Genomic DNA, 12,815 nt, shown 5'->3' on the forward strand with positions numbered 1-12,815 from the left:
CTCTGCATCAATACACAAGGAAAATAAATATTGTTCTGCTGAATTCGGGACCCACAGAAGCAATGTGCTAAATACACAACTAAATCAGCACTCTGGCACACCAGGGCCTTTTGCCCCAGCTCTAGAGGAACTCCTTTACCCTCACGGCACAAGCAGCATGGCACTGCAGCCTCACCCTTGCAGGGGCTAGTCACTGGCACAGCACAGAAGTGGTGGCCATGCCTACAGCAAGTGTTTAGCAGAGCCCATGTCCAACACCTTCCACCAACAATAGGGCAGCAGCTGGAGGAGCTTCCTCAGCCTTCCTGAAAGCAGGGCTGCCCTTGAAGAAAGCAAGCTGCTCTTGAGGTTATCTGAGAATGGCTGCTGGAGAGCTAGATGGTTTCCAAGAGACACTTTTACTACATGGCTTGCCCAGACCCAGTTGCCTGCTCCCCTCTCCTCACGTCTTAGAGCCAGGATGTATTTCCCCAGTTCAGATGATATCTCGTTTCCTTCAGCAGCTCTTTTCAAATCTGATTTAGTTCAGGCCAGTCTACCACTGAGTCTAAAGAACAAACTTCTCTACTAGAGGACCTCCCAACAGAAACGTACCACCACACTCCCCCCTCTTCAAACCCCACCAGCAGGAAGGCCCACGGCTGCTCACCTGAACGTCTGCAGAGAGGGGCTGCCGGTCTGCACCGCATATTAAGAAGGGCTGCTCTAAGGCCAGGACAATGCTGAGTGGCAGGGAGGACGCGTTTCTTAAAGAAAGAGGCTGGTACTGCAGAGTTAGGACATCACTGGGTTGCTACAGAAACAGGACACAAGGGAAAAAACCAACATGAAGTGGCCACAGAACTCCTTCCCTTCCTGATGCATTTCAAGTTTTTCAACTCCAAAAGTGCATACACCTCTATTTACTATTTTTATTAGTTTCTACCCTTCTAGGTGGTTTTTCTCTAAGTATATCAGATCCTTTCATGTTTAGAAACCACAGCATCCCCCGGGGACAGGGAAACACTCTTGCATACAGAGGAGGGAATAGGACCCCGCGAGGAGGCAGCTGCATGAACAAGATCAATAGCAGAAAGTGAACCCAGACCACTTGTCTTCAGTTTTGTATCCTCTCTCAAGAAGAATGGCACAAGATGATTTTCACTCACATACAGTAATTTCTTACAACCTTATCAGCTCTAGTAGCCTCATAAAAGCAGTGATACTGGTCAGAGGAGAAAAGTGAGCAGGATTTGGCCCATAGTGGAGAGCCTGCAGCAGCCTAAGGTTAGCTTTGAACATCTACAGGCACATACAGCCAGCTAGAAACCTCAACAGTCGTGCTGCAACAGGTGTCCTGCTGCCCCTGCTCCAGTGACAAGCTCTCTGTAGCCTCAAAGCTTGGCTCCACCTAAGCTATTTCCTCCTGTTTATGCATTGCTCTGGGCTTCCTGCATGGTTTATATAAACTAGACAGTGTTTGGGAAACTGGTTCTGGATGTATCGATATCAAACAGCTGCAGCATCATAACACTTGATAAATCAGAGCGCATGGCATCAAGCAGACCACAGGCAGACATCAGGGATAGCTGAAAAGCTTCTAATTAAACCTGAATTGCTTGCTCACAGGATTTTGTGCTTCTCTGGAAGCCTGGGAACCAGAGAAGAGATCTGCAGACACAGAAACTAAATAATGAAATATCTTCTCTTTTTCAGACACCTCGCGGGAGAGGGAAAGGTGATGCAGGAGTCAGGATCCAGAGGCTAAAGGGCACCTGCTTTGCGCTGGTGTTATCATCACTGCAGCTGAAGGATGTCTGTGGGTCCTTTGAAGAAGGTGAAGCTTGGGGAATTGCAAAGAGCTACCATACCAACAGCAGAGAAGGCAAATAGACAAGATGACAGGTTTTTTTCCATCAGCCTGAGGAGCTGACAGGAATCTCAGTTCTTCTCAGCTTCCCTACAGGATCGGTATTCAGACATCACTGTGCCTTGCAGGATCCCCAAAAACCTCCCTTCACACCGAGTACAGGAACTGGTGTCTCTCTAGATGTAGCCATGATCCCCCTCAGCAGAGCAGCTGTTATCTCAGTTTTACTTGGGTGAAGTTAAAAACCAGTCCCATCTCTAAAAACATCCTCACTTACTTTACGAAACACCTCAGGACGGGTGAGGAGGGGGTTTAGCATCGCTCAGCTGCAGCCCTCTGCTTGCCCACCTGCAGCCCCAGCACACGAGGTGGCTGTTCAAGGCCCATGCTGTTCTCGTGGGTCCCACACATCTCGCCCTGTGCCCTTGGCTCAGCAGCTCAACTCTGTCTCCACATCAAGAAGGCAGAATACAGCTGGTGGGACTGCTCCCAATCCCAGAGGAGCGAAATATTGATCTCAGTGTTAATGGCAAAATCTTGGTCCAGCTCAACTCAATAGTCAAAGCCCCAGGGACTTGGAGAAGCCATTTAACTTCCTCCTTTGAACACAAGCACACCCCCCCATCAGGCTTTCAGTCACCAGCCATAGATTGTTAAAACATGATGCGTACAAGCTTAGTGTGAAATGGTTTATGTGGTGGACAGCACAGATGAAAGCCTGGAGAAGCTCTGGGTGGATGCAGAATTTGAGGCTCTGGGAAAGCCCAACTCATCTGAGACAATACGTGGGTCCCATCTCAGCTCACCTGGCGGCAGCCTGCAGCCGGCAGCAATGGCAACAACTCCAGAGTCTGCAGACCAAGACGTGAAAGGGGGCAGAGGACGATGACACAAATCACACTGACATTGTCCAATCCGTTGGGTAGCCAATTTGTGGCTGCACAGAGCACAGGACACGCTGGACAAGCGTCAACCTCCCTGCAATGTCCCTGCTTATGTGGGTGGCTTGTGCATGCACATTTAAATCCCCCAAATCTATCCTAAAGAGTAGGATCAACCTGCTCTTTCTACCCCAAAATTTAGGTATCGGACCACTGGGGACCGTCTTTGCAGGCAGGGAAAGGAACAGGCACCTCAAGAAAACCATTCTTCTCATCCCAAGAGGTCTCCAACACAAGGCAGACAGCACTTTGAAAAGGTTTATTTTTCTCCCATTTACAGGAACATGCCTGGTTTCAGACACAGGTGTTAGGACCAGTGAATCCCCTCCTTTGAGCTAAGCTCTTTAATTAACACTTTCCATTTATCCCGCCCAAACTCAGTGGACTTCTCCTCCTTTCCCTTTCAGAGCTGGTCCTGCAGCCACCCTCACCTGCCCGCGCCTCAGGCTGCTGCTGCGGCGGTGACACCGAGGAAAGCCGGTGGGAGAAACGAGGAAAGAGCGACTATGTCTAATAAAGAGCAGCCTGGCAGGGGAGATGGGGAAGGCGAGCAAACTGAGGGGTGATATGGGGCAAAGAAATTCTGCTGCTCCTCCAGGACTGCTGGGCAGAGGGCAAACAAAACAGCACCATTAATTTAGTGAAGAACCTGCTAACAAGCTACCACCAAGGTTTTCTGCTGTTGCAAGATGATACTCCAAGTGAAGGGAAAACCAAGCAACATTATTGCAAAGGGAAATATGTTTATACTTGTAATGTAGCATTTTCCACCCAGAGGCTTCCAGGACCTGCTGTTTTCCTCCAAATCTTTACTTGATAAAGTGAGGAAATATAGGTATTATAGCTAAAGACAAGTCAGTGACAATTTAACAACTGCTTTCCATTTTGGTGTCTTTTGAGGGTATCTAACAACTTTCGAATGGCCATAGAAGGTTTCTAAAGGAAGCCCTGTGGCTTCAGGAGAACAGAGCCAGGACCTTGAGCGCTGAAGAACAACTAGCCTGAAGGACTACAGCAAAACTGCTCCTTGCTGAGCCCACGGCAGAAGCGGACGCTGAGAGATCCCCTACCTGAAGTGGGGTCCCAAGTTGAGCTCCGGAGCAAAGGGTTTGTCGGTGACAATCGCGGTGCCAATGCCAACAGCCTGGACAGGGATAACGTAGGTGTGGCTGTTCTCTATGAACAGGTTCACCTCATCCTTGAATTTCTCCGTGTCATACAAGTTTGCTATGACAGACACAGACACCTCTGTCTCAGGGGGAATCACTCCTTCACTGGGTTCAATCCTCCAGCACGAGCATTTGCCAGCCTGTAAGACAAGCCAAACACTAACTTAGCATGGAAACCATGGACCCTGGTCTCTTGTGGGGTGCAGGAAAAGGAAGGACTAAAGATATGAGGATAAAAACCATAAAGGCTCCATTTCCCTCAATCTAAGCTACACTGCCTGGAAACAGCAACTATGCAGGAGCTTCTACAACCTGTATTTTACCTTCCTTTAACAGACTCACTTCATTAACCCAGTTTTCCCAACCCAAGGGATGCTCATCCTCAGGAGGAGGTTATTCCCCCTCCAGTCTCTCTTTTGGAGCGCATACCAAAGGAAGCTACTTTACCTCTCTTGGTTTCCTGACAATGGTGGTTGGGTTGGCATAAAGGCTCAAGGCCAGGGGAAGCCAGGACTGCTCAAATCCCACCGCAGCAGCCACACGGCTGGGGGATACTGCTGAGAGCCTAAAGAATAACTCTGCAAAACCAGCTGATCAAAACCCTGACACCAACGCCTTCTTTCCCAAGAGTTACTCAGTGCTTCTCAACAGCCCCCGAAGAACTGAAGCACTCGGTTCCCACTGATCACCAGCTGCAGTGAGGTGCCCCAGTGCCCTCTGCTTTGGAAAATTCAGCTATAAATGTCCATAGCAGGGCAGTAAAGCAATAAGCAGAAAGCAAACTGGAAGGCACGTGCCCTGTAGGCATGGCCTGAGCTTCCCAAGCACTCTCTTCCCTCTGGTTTTTCATGGACCTCCCTCCACGGATGGGGCAGTGAAGGTGCTGGATCCCCGGCCCCTCTAAAACCACATTCCCAGGGAGCAAGCCTGCAGAGAGGAAACGCACACAGTGCTCCCTGGCCAGCAGGAACCGCACTGGGAGGCAGATGTACGGCTTCCAAGTGTCCATCACGGTGGCGGTGGTGCCTGCACCCCACAGTTCAGTGCTGTGTTTGGGACGACAGGCACTACTCACCCAAAACTCTGCAGTTTTGTAAGAGAAGAGGTTCCCCCCCCCCTTTTTTTTTTAATGGAAAGCAACATGATCCTGACATGATCCAAGCAAATGCTTGATCCAGGTGAAGTTAGCTCAAGTTTCCATCCGTCAGACTGGCAGCACTCAGCTCTAACAGGACACCAGCAAGCCCAAGGGAGAAGAGCATCAGAAAACCAAGCAGCACTTTGAAGTCTTGGGAAGCATTTTAAATAACCCCCCAAAGCGACCTCTGCTAGCAAGGGTAAGACTATCTGCGGGACAGGGAAGCAATAACTTGCTGAGCAGGCAGCGTCCCAGCAGCGTGTGTAGGATGCCCCAGCTAGGATAGCTCCTTAGGCTGGCTGTGCCCTGCACAGAGAGCAGGTCAGGTCTGCACATCTGCATCCCAGGATGGAGCATGCCAAAGGCATCAAAATTATTTCAGGTGTTGGCAAAATCAATCAACTCCGCTCCATTTAATCTGTCCTCTAGAGCTGCAAAAGAAAGTCTTAAAAAAAGCAAGATGAGAGTGGGATAGAGGAAGGTCGTTGGCACAGGGTGTACTCTGGGGCCTCACAGAAGATCCCACCAACCTCCTCTGCTGCCCCCGCATCCTGTGTGCAGCCCATCACCAGCCTCAGAGGCATCCACTGCGCTGCCACCAGCCAAGGGTTACCCAGCCAACACGTTCACACCAAGCTGGTGGGTGTTAGTTTTTCTTTGCCCTCTGATTCATGGTAGCTCGCTGGAAAAGGAGACCCGATAGCTCTGCTCCAGAGGTGAATCTGCATGTCTGCTATCTGGCAAAGCTCAGTTATCAAAGCTTGGCAACAAGCCAGGCAGTAAATTGTACCCAAGAAACTATGACTGAGAAATAATGACAGGCTGTCTCGATGGAGCCAGACTTTGAATTTCCCAGGGTGAGCCAGGGCCAACAGCCCACTCCAGAGGAGCAGGATTCGCATCGTGTCCTCATTCTTTCGGTTAGCATTTGGTGTGGGTCCAAGGGGCACCACTAAACAGGAGACCTGCCGGGACCAAAAGGCTCTGCCGGGCCAGACTCACTCAGGTTTCCAGGTCAGCTTTTGCCTACGTGGATCCAGGCTGTGTCCCAGAGACAAGGAATCTCTTGGAGCCAGGCTAAAAAGTCCCCCCACTTTGAAGACCACGATCTAACTTCTGATAACGTTCCTGCTACTCGCTTATCCTTGAATGCTCCAGAACACAACCCAGTTGCCCTGTGCCCTGGATAGACAAAGACGGTGGCTATTTTTGTCCCTGTAGGGGCTTGCACAGAGTCCCTGAGTGCTAGGCAAGGGTGGGGATCAATCACTTATTCAAGAAGTTCAATGCTGAGATCATTAGCTTCTCCCAGGACAGATTTCCATTGCGAGTAAGAGGTGCCAAAATTTGGTTGTAAGACACCACCGTGCATCCAAGGGAGGGGAGGGGAGGGATGGGATGGGGGGATGGCTGCCCTAAGAGACGACTGAGGAGCCATCACACTCAGTTCTCTCAGAGCTACTTAAAGCTAGTTAATTAAAGTGATCTGGTCATTCTGGCCTTGCACGAGTGAAAGAGGAAGCAGAACTCAGATATTAAAAATGCAGCTGTACTTTACCAAGCCACAGCTCCAGAGAGAGAGCATTCACACCTTTGTCAGCTGACCCATCGCTCCTCACAGAGGCTGCACAAGAAGGGGAAATAAAACCTCATCCTACATCAGTTGTGCACAGAGTCTCGTCCCAGGTGTTTCAGCAGTCCTGAGGTCGGGGACCCTGCGTTCTTCATTTTGAAGCTGCTCTTTATCCACACAAACTGCCAGTGGCAGAAGAGAGCCCCAAACCGCCCTGAGCCCCAGCAGGAGGTGGAGGTCAGGGCATGAGGCTGGCTAGATGCTCCGACCAACCACCAGCCGCCTCCTGGCACCTCAGCACCAGCATCTCCTCGGCAAAAGCATGGATGGGGACCACTTTGGTTTAGCCTCTGCCCCAGAGCACCATCAAGGGGATGTTTTATGAAATCAAAAGGCAGAGGCTCTAAAAAAAAAAAAAAGTAGTGTGGCACTCAGTGCCACTGACAACAGAGCCTAACTTGTCAAGCTTGGTTCAGCCAATAGCAGACTGCTGAGTGAGCTAACGAAGCTTGTCTCCGCTTGTGTCCCCGGTCCATAGCTCACCCCTCCAGATCCCATCTGCACTTCCTTGCTGGGCTGGGGAGATCAGAGCCACCTGGTTTGATAACCAAACTCCTCCTGCTTTTCCTTTGGGAAAAGCACCCGGCTGAGTCACTCTTGCTTGTAGGAGCATAATTGCCTTGAAGATTCTACCCTTCTTTAATTCAGTTAACCAACAGGTGCAGCATGATACGACAAGCAGAATAACAATTTCTCCTATTACTGAAAAACAGCAATTCTGAAAGGGCATGAACTCATGTAAGATACCTTACGTGATAAAAAACAAACTCTCCCCTGTGGCCAGGTTTCAGGCACCTTTTCCAAGGTCTCCTCCACACCTCTGCTCCCCTTTCTAAGAGCCACATGCTCTGGACTTAAGCCTGCTGGACCTAAGCCTGTGTGACACTGGGAGGGACAGAGCCTTCCACCTTCCTCAGGTTTTGGTAGAACCGGTCACCAGGGCAAGACTGACGCTCCTGGCCATGACCCCTGCTCATGACTGATGCCGTGTGTTTCCAGGCACAGTTGGCTACAATGAATGGTTCCCTCCAGCTCTGGCAAGACCAAACTGGGTGGAAATCAGCAAACTGGTATTGCTGTATTAGCAAAACATGGCCTTTAAAACCTAAAGCAATGGTTTAAGCCTAAAGGTGAGCTTTTGGAGCACCATGAGGCTCTGGTGGGACAGCTCTGGAAAGATTTAAGCCTGTGCATCTTATCTTCAAAAGTTCTGCTCACCTTGGAAGAGACCACATATTCAGGGCCAGTGCTGCCCATATCCTGGAAAGTTAATTTAACACTCATTTCTAAATAGCATTGCAGATATCATTTGAAGGGCACAGCACTGTCTGTCTGCCTGTGTCTTGCTACAAGCAAACACTGATGGGCTGGCTAATTATTCAGATGCTTGGGGGGAAAAAAAAATAAAAACCAGCCCCTCTTGTCAATTCAAGTCTGCTCCAACTGCAGTTGGAGAGAGCTACAAACAATGCCAACACACTCTTCAAAGCCTTCCCTCCCCACAGCCTGAACAATTCGCTTGGATATCAGCAAAACTGCCCATCAGCCAGAACAGGAAACAGAATCACTAAAGCAGCATCCCTTATCTCCATGTTTTGTCATCTCTCCATATGGCCATTTCTTTAATAAAGGGAATGTTGTCAAAAGCTTGAGATAGTAAGCAATGAAATTAGTAAATGAAACAAATCCTGCACTAATGAGGAGAGAAGCAAGTACGGGAATGGGAACTGCGTGTTCTCCCCCTGCTTACATCACGTTTGACCATGAGCCTTTATACACTGCCTGAAAATCAATTGACTTTTCTTCAGTGAATGCCAGTGAGAAGATAAACAGTTACAGCTTTTTTTTTTTTTTTTAAATAAAGAAAACTGGGTCTCTTCTGCAATGTCAGCTCCACTTGAATCTGACGGCAGCTCGTCCCTGGGAAGGTGGAGGGGGATCCACTCACCAGGCACCCTCCTGAAGAAGACAACACATCTGGCTGTACGACTGCTGCTGGAAACCAGGCAGCAGCGAGCTCCACCAGCAGCACAGGGCTCTGGATTAGGGAGGTCAAGGATCAGGTCAAAGGAGTCAGGACCCCAAATTAGGACTGTCATAAGAAGAGAAAATCCCAAGAAAGGTCTTCGCCCTCCTCCCTCATTACAAGGCACTGGGAAACCACTGTTTAGCTCCCTATGGTGGCACATGACAGTCCCAGCATGGTGGCTATGCAGGGAGAAGAAAGCTGCCACTGATTAACAAAAATTACACCTCTGTATTTTCTTTCCTGATCACACAGGCATGATATGCAACTGCCTTCCGTGGTGCCAAGAGATGTCATTCTTAGCAGCTGAATAAAAGATCCTCAAGAAGACAGAGTGACAAAGAACAAGTAGGAAATGATCAAAGAACGATGCTTTTTCCTTTCTGCAGGGAGAGCAAACACTCCCATTAACCAATACAACTCTTTTGCACTTGTCAATATGGCAAAAAAATCAGACACTTAGGGAAAGAAGATGACAGTGGCAGCAAGGAGGAGAAACAGCCATCTTTTTCAGCAGGTCGCATCAGTCCCAGCTAAGCTGCAGCAGCCCCTTCACATTGACCTGTTCCTCCAGTCTTTTCTGCCCAAAAAGGCACAAACACTCTCCTTGCTGGATCCAGAGGATCCTCTAACAGGGCTGCCTGGCAGCTGGGAAAGCAATCTGACAAGGAAAAGTATGTCAGACACACACAGGATTCAGCACGGGATGACACACTGGTCCCAGGGGTCACAGACCTGCAGACACCCTGGCACGCAGGGATAAGCCAACAGACGACTAGGCTACGAAGTCCCTACGCTCTTCTTCAAACCAAAAAAAAGGCCCATCTCAATGCACAGACTTGGAGGGGTTTTATTTATTTATTTCTGGTGGCAGAAATGTTCAGTTCTGCTCCCTACAACTCAGAATATAAAAGACTCAACTCATCCAACAGAGAAAGAGAAGATGGTACGGGGAAGCCTGTGCACAAGGGGGACTCCAGGTAATTCCTTAAGTCACCACCCCAAAGTGAAGTTATCCACAAAAACGCATCTTGGCTTGCTCAGATAATGGTCTTTTCTCCCATAGATCAAGAAGAAATCTTGGCTTGACAGGAACAGCAATTTGCATGTGATGGTTAACACCACCACCAAGGTGGCACCATGGCCATCTGCATTACAGCATTTTCCTTTCTTGTTTCAAACAAGATACCAACCTTTTACTTGCCCTGTTGCTGTCCCTTAATTTAATCTCATTTGGTTTGTTGAGCTGCCAGTCAGCGTGCTGTAACATTGCTGATCCAATGCTGCTGTGAATCATAGCACCTTCATTTGAGCAGGGACCATGATCTATAAGCCTAACTGCAAACAGCCACAGTTTTGAGATCAGCCATCAAACAGGAGACTGGAAAATCACAGCTTACCATCCTGCAGCAATCTCCAAGCAGGAAATCAAAGCAGCAGCTTTCCCATCTTAGAGAACACAAGACTTGGGTTCAGGGGCACAACTGGATGCAGGATGCCCAAGTCACCCACCAGCTAGGCTAAGGGACAGCCTCTGCTCTCAGAGGTACGTGTGCAGTTCACCCTGACGCCCGACTGCATCTCAAATTTTATCTCCAAAACTATTCAGTCCTCTCCCCATCAATAAATGGCCAGGCAGCCTAAGGCAGCAGCAAAGGGTGAAACTTCAACTGAGGCAGCAAAGCAGCACCAAAGGAGGCAGCTGCTGAGGGCAGGGGAGCAGCTGGAGCACACCTCGCCTGCCACAGTGCTGCTCCTGCCCAGCATGCTCAGCATCAGGGGGCTGAAGAGTCTGAAGACCCCTTGCTGAAACAACTGATTGAGCAGGTTCTCAGGACCTGTTTCCTTGAACACCTCCGTGATAGCGGCAGCTGTCCTGAGAAGCCAAGATGCTCACCGTGGGGTAAGTCAAGCCTGTGGGGTCAGCAGGGGGGACTACGGAGCAGCAGAGCCCACCCTTACTGCAGGGAAAGAAACTATCCCTGAACCACCCCGTATTATTGTTCTATTTATTGATTAGCCACAATATTTGCAGAGATTGCAGTGAAGCAGGATAGGATTTATTGCCCAGTCCCATACCTTAGGGCCCTGAGGCAATGCAGAGGCAGATATACCCTGCGAGCCCCCCAGGTACACTGCAAGCTGCCCGGGGAGGGAGGGAAGGCGTGAGACTGGGACAGCAGTGCCTGAGCAGCTCTGTGGGTCAGTGCCTCGTATGAGCACGCAAACCCCATCATTCACACACCAGTACCACCCACCCCAGATGGCTTGCTCTCTGCAGAGATGGAAAGCAGGTTTTCATTGTGGAATCAAAGCAAGCTGCCCTGGGAATCCCCCACTTTGAGGTTGCATTTATCCCCCAAACAGCTGGAAAAGCAGCATGAGGGAAATTCAGCCCCCTCTTTGGCCCAGGGACTGAGCCTGTACTCTCACACACTGCCTGATGCTCCATCCACAACACCAAGTCCACAGTGCCAGGTCTGGGCTAACCAGCCCCTGAAGTCTGACCCACCTAGCATGGAGAAGAACAAACCTCCTCTGAACCCTGTTTTCAAGCCCCTCACAGATCCCCCCTCCAGTTGGGAGCACACCCCACCCGGCCTCAGCACACGAGCCCGTCCTGGCTGCATCAGCCCTGCTCCCCCTGCCAGGGAGCAACCCAACCTCCTTTGGCTGTGCAGCTTCTCACACTACGCAGCCTCCATGAATTAAAGAGCCTTTTTCTGCAGCCAGTCTCCAGAGGTGCTCTGCAATGCGGCGGAGTCCACAGACTCTGTAGGTACATGACCCTTACAGACTCCATAGGTACACGACCCTTACACGTACATTCTTGTGCAACAACCCAGCTGGTTTGACCCCCAGTAGGCGCGAAACTCACCTCACTGCGAGCAGTTTGAGGACAGACCTCACACCCTAGTCTCTATCATTAACAGCAGTTCGACAGAAAGCAAATGCAGATCTAACAAGGAAACAGTGCGGAAACCCATGCCCTTTCAGGAGCAAAGGGCCACAGCGTTCTCTTGGTCTCAGAGCTCCAAACACATGACTCAGAGCTAAACACCTTCCACAAAATAAAGGGAGAACTTGCAAAAATGATCCAGACTCATTTCTGCTCAAACATCTATGCAAATTCTCTGTTTTACTGAGGGGTCCCCCAGCTAAAACTGCCCCCAGAGGCAGGCTCCTCTTGCTGCATTGTGACAGAATACGTTGCTTTCTCAATCATATAGTGATATGCAAATGTTGCATATAAAAATCAAGTCACAGGTTGCTTGTCAGTCATTGTTGTTGGAAAATAGCCCCACAGATACTTACCATCTTTGCCCTGAAGGATGCAGGGATGACACTCTGATTGGAGAGGTGGAGAGTTCAGGAAGCATCTTGTATAACTTGGATACTGCCAAAATTTATCTTACTTGGATGCACATAGACAACTGGTCTTTCTCCAGTGCTCACTAAATGGATTTTCCGCTCCAGAAAGCAGGTAGGAAAGATCAAAAAAAACCAACAGACAAAGTTTAAAATGATTAGACAGCTCTAAGGGTACTCCTAGACTGGGGGATAATTATGGCTGTTTGAAGTTTTTTCAGTGTTGTAAAACCAAAACAGAAGGCCTGGAGCAAGTGTGGGACCTGGACTGATCCCATCTGAAAGCCACAAACTCACGTTATCAGGGGATAAAGAAACCCTGTTTCCCGTGCTTGCTTTTTCACACCTCCTCCACACTGTTAACTCTCCCTCCGCTACCTTGTGCCTGCTCCCACTCCTTTTACTGCTCAGTCTTGCTCCAGACCACCTTCCCTGACTTCTGCTGCTGCACAGCACACTTGGACAGTGACTTTAGTCCCAAAGCTACACCTATGAAAGCCAGCACAAGTCAGAGGCAAAGCAGGCCCTTTAGAGTAGAGATCACGCAAGTTAGTTGCCTCTGATTTGCACAGACGTGTATTCCTGGTATTATATGGATAATGGGCATTAATTGTTAATTATATCATTCAAGCAGTAATTTTTTCTTTTGACAGTCTGAGACCCAGAAGTTCTGTTCTTGCAGAACTGGCA

The 12,815-nt window shown here is 49.4% G+C and overlaps 1 pseudogene; it reads right to left on the reverse strand.

The window, feature by feature from the left end:
- The window catches only part of LOC141919052 (hydrocephalus-inducing protein homolog), a 106,220-nt pseudogene that overhangs the window by 47,901 nt on the left and 45,504 nt on the right, over positions 1-12,815 (reverse strand).

The sequence above is a fragment of the Strix aluco genome, unplaced genomic scaffold (genome assembly GCF_031877795.1).
Source record: "Strix aluco isolate bStrAlu1 unplaced genomic scaffold, bStrAlu1.hap1 HAP1_SCAFFOLD_52, whole genome shotgun sequence".
NCBI lineage: Eukaryota > Metazoa > Chordata > Aves > Strigiformes > Strigidae > Strix > Strix aluco.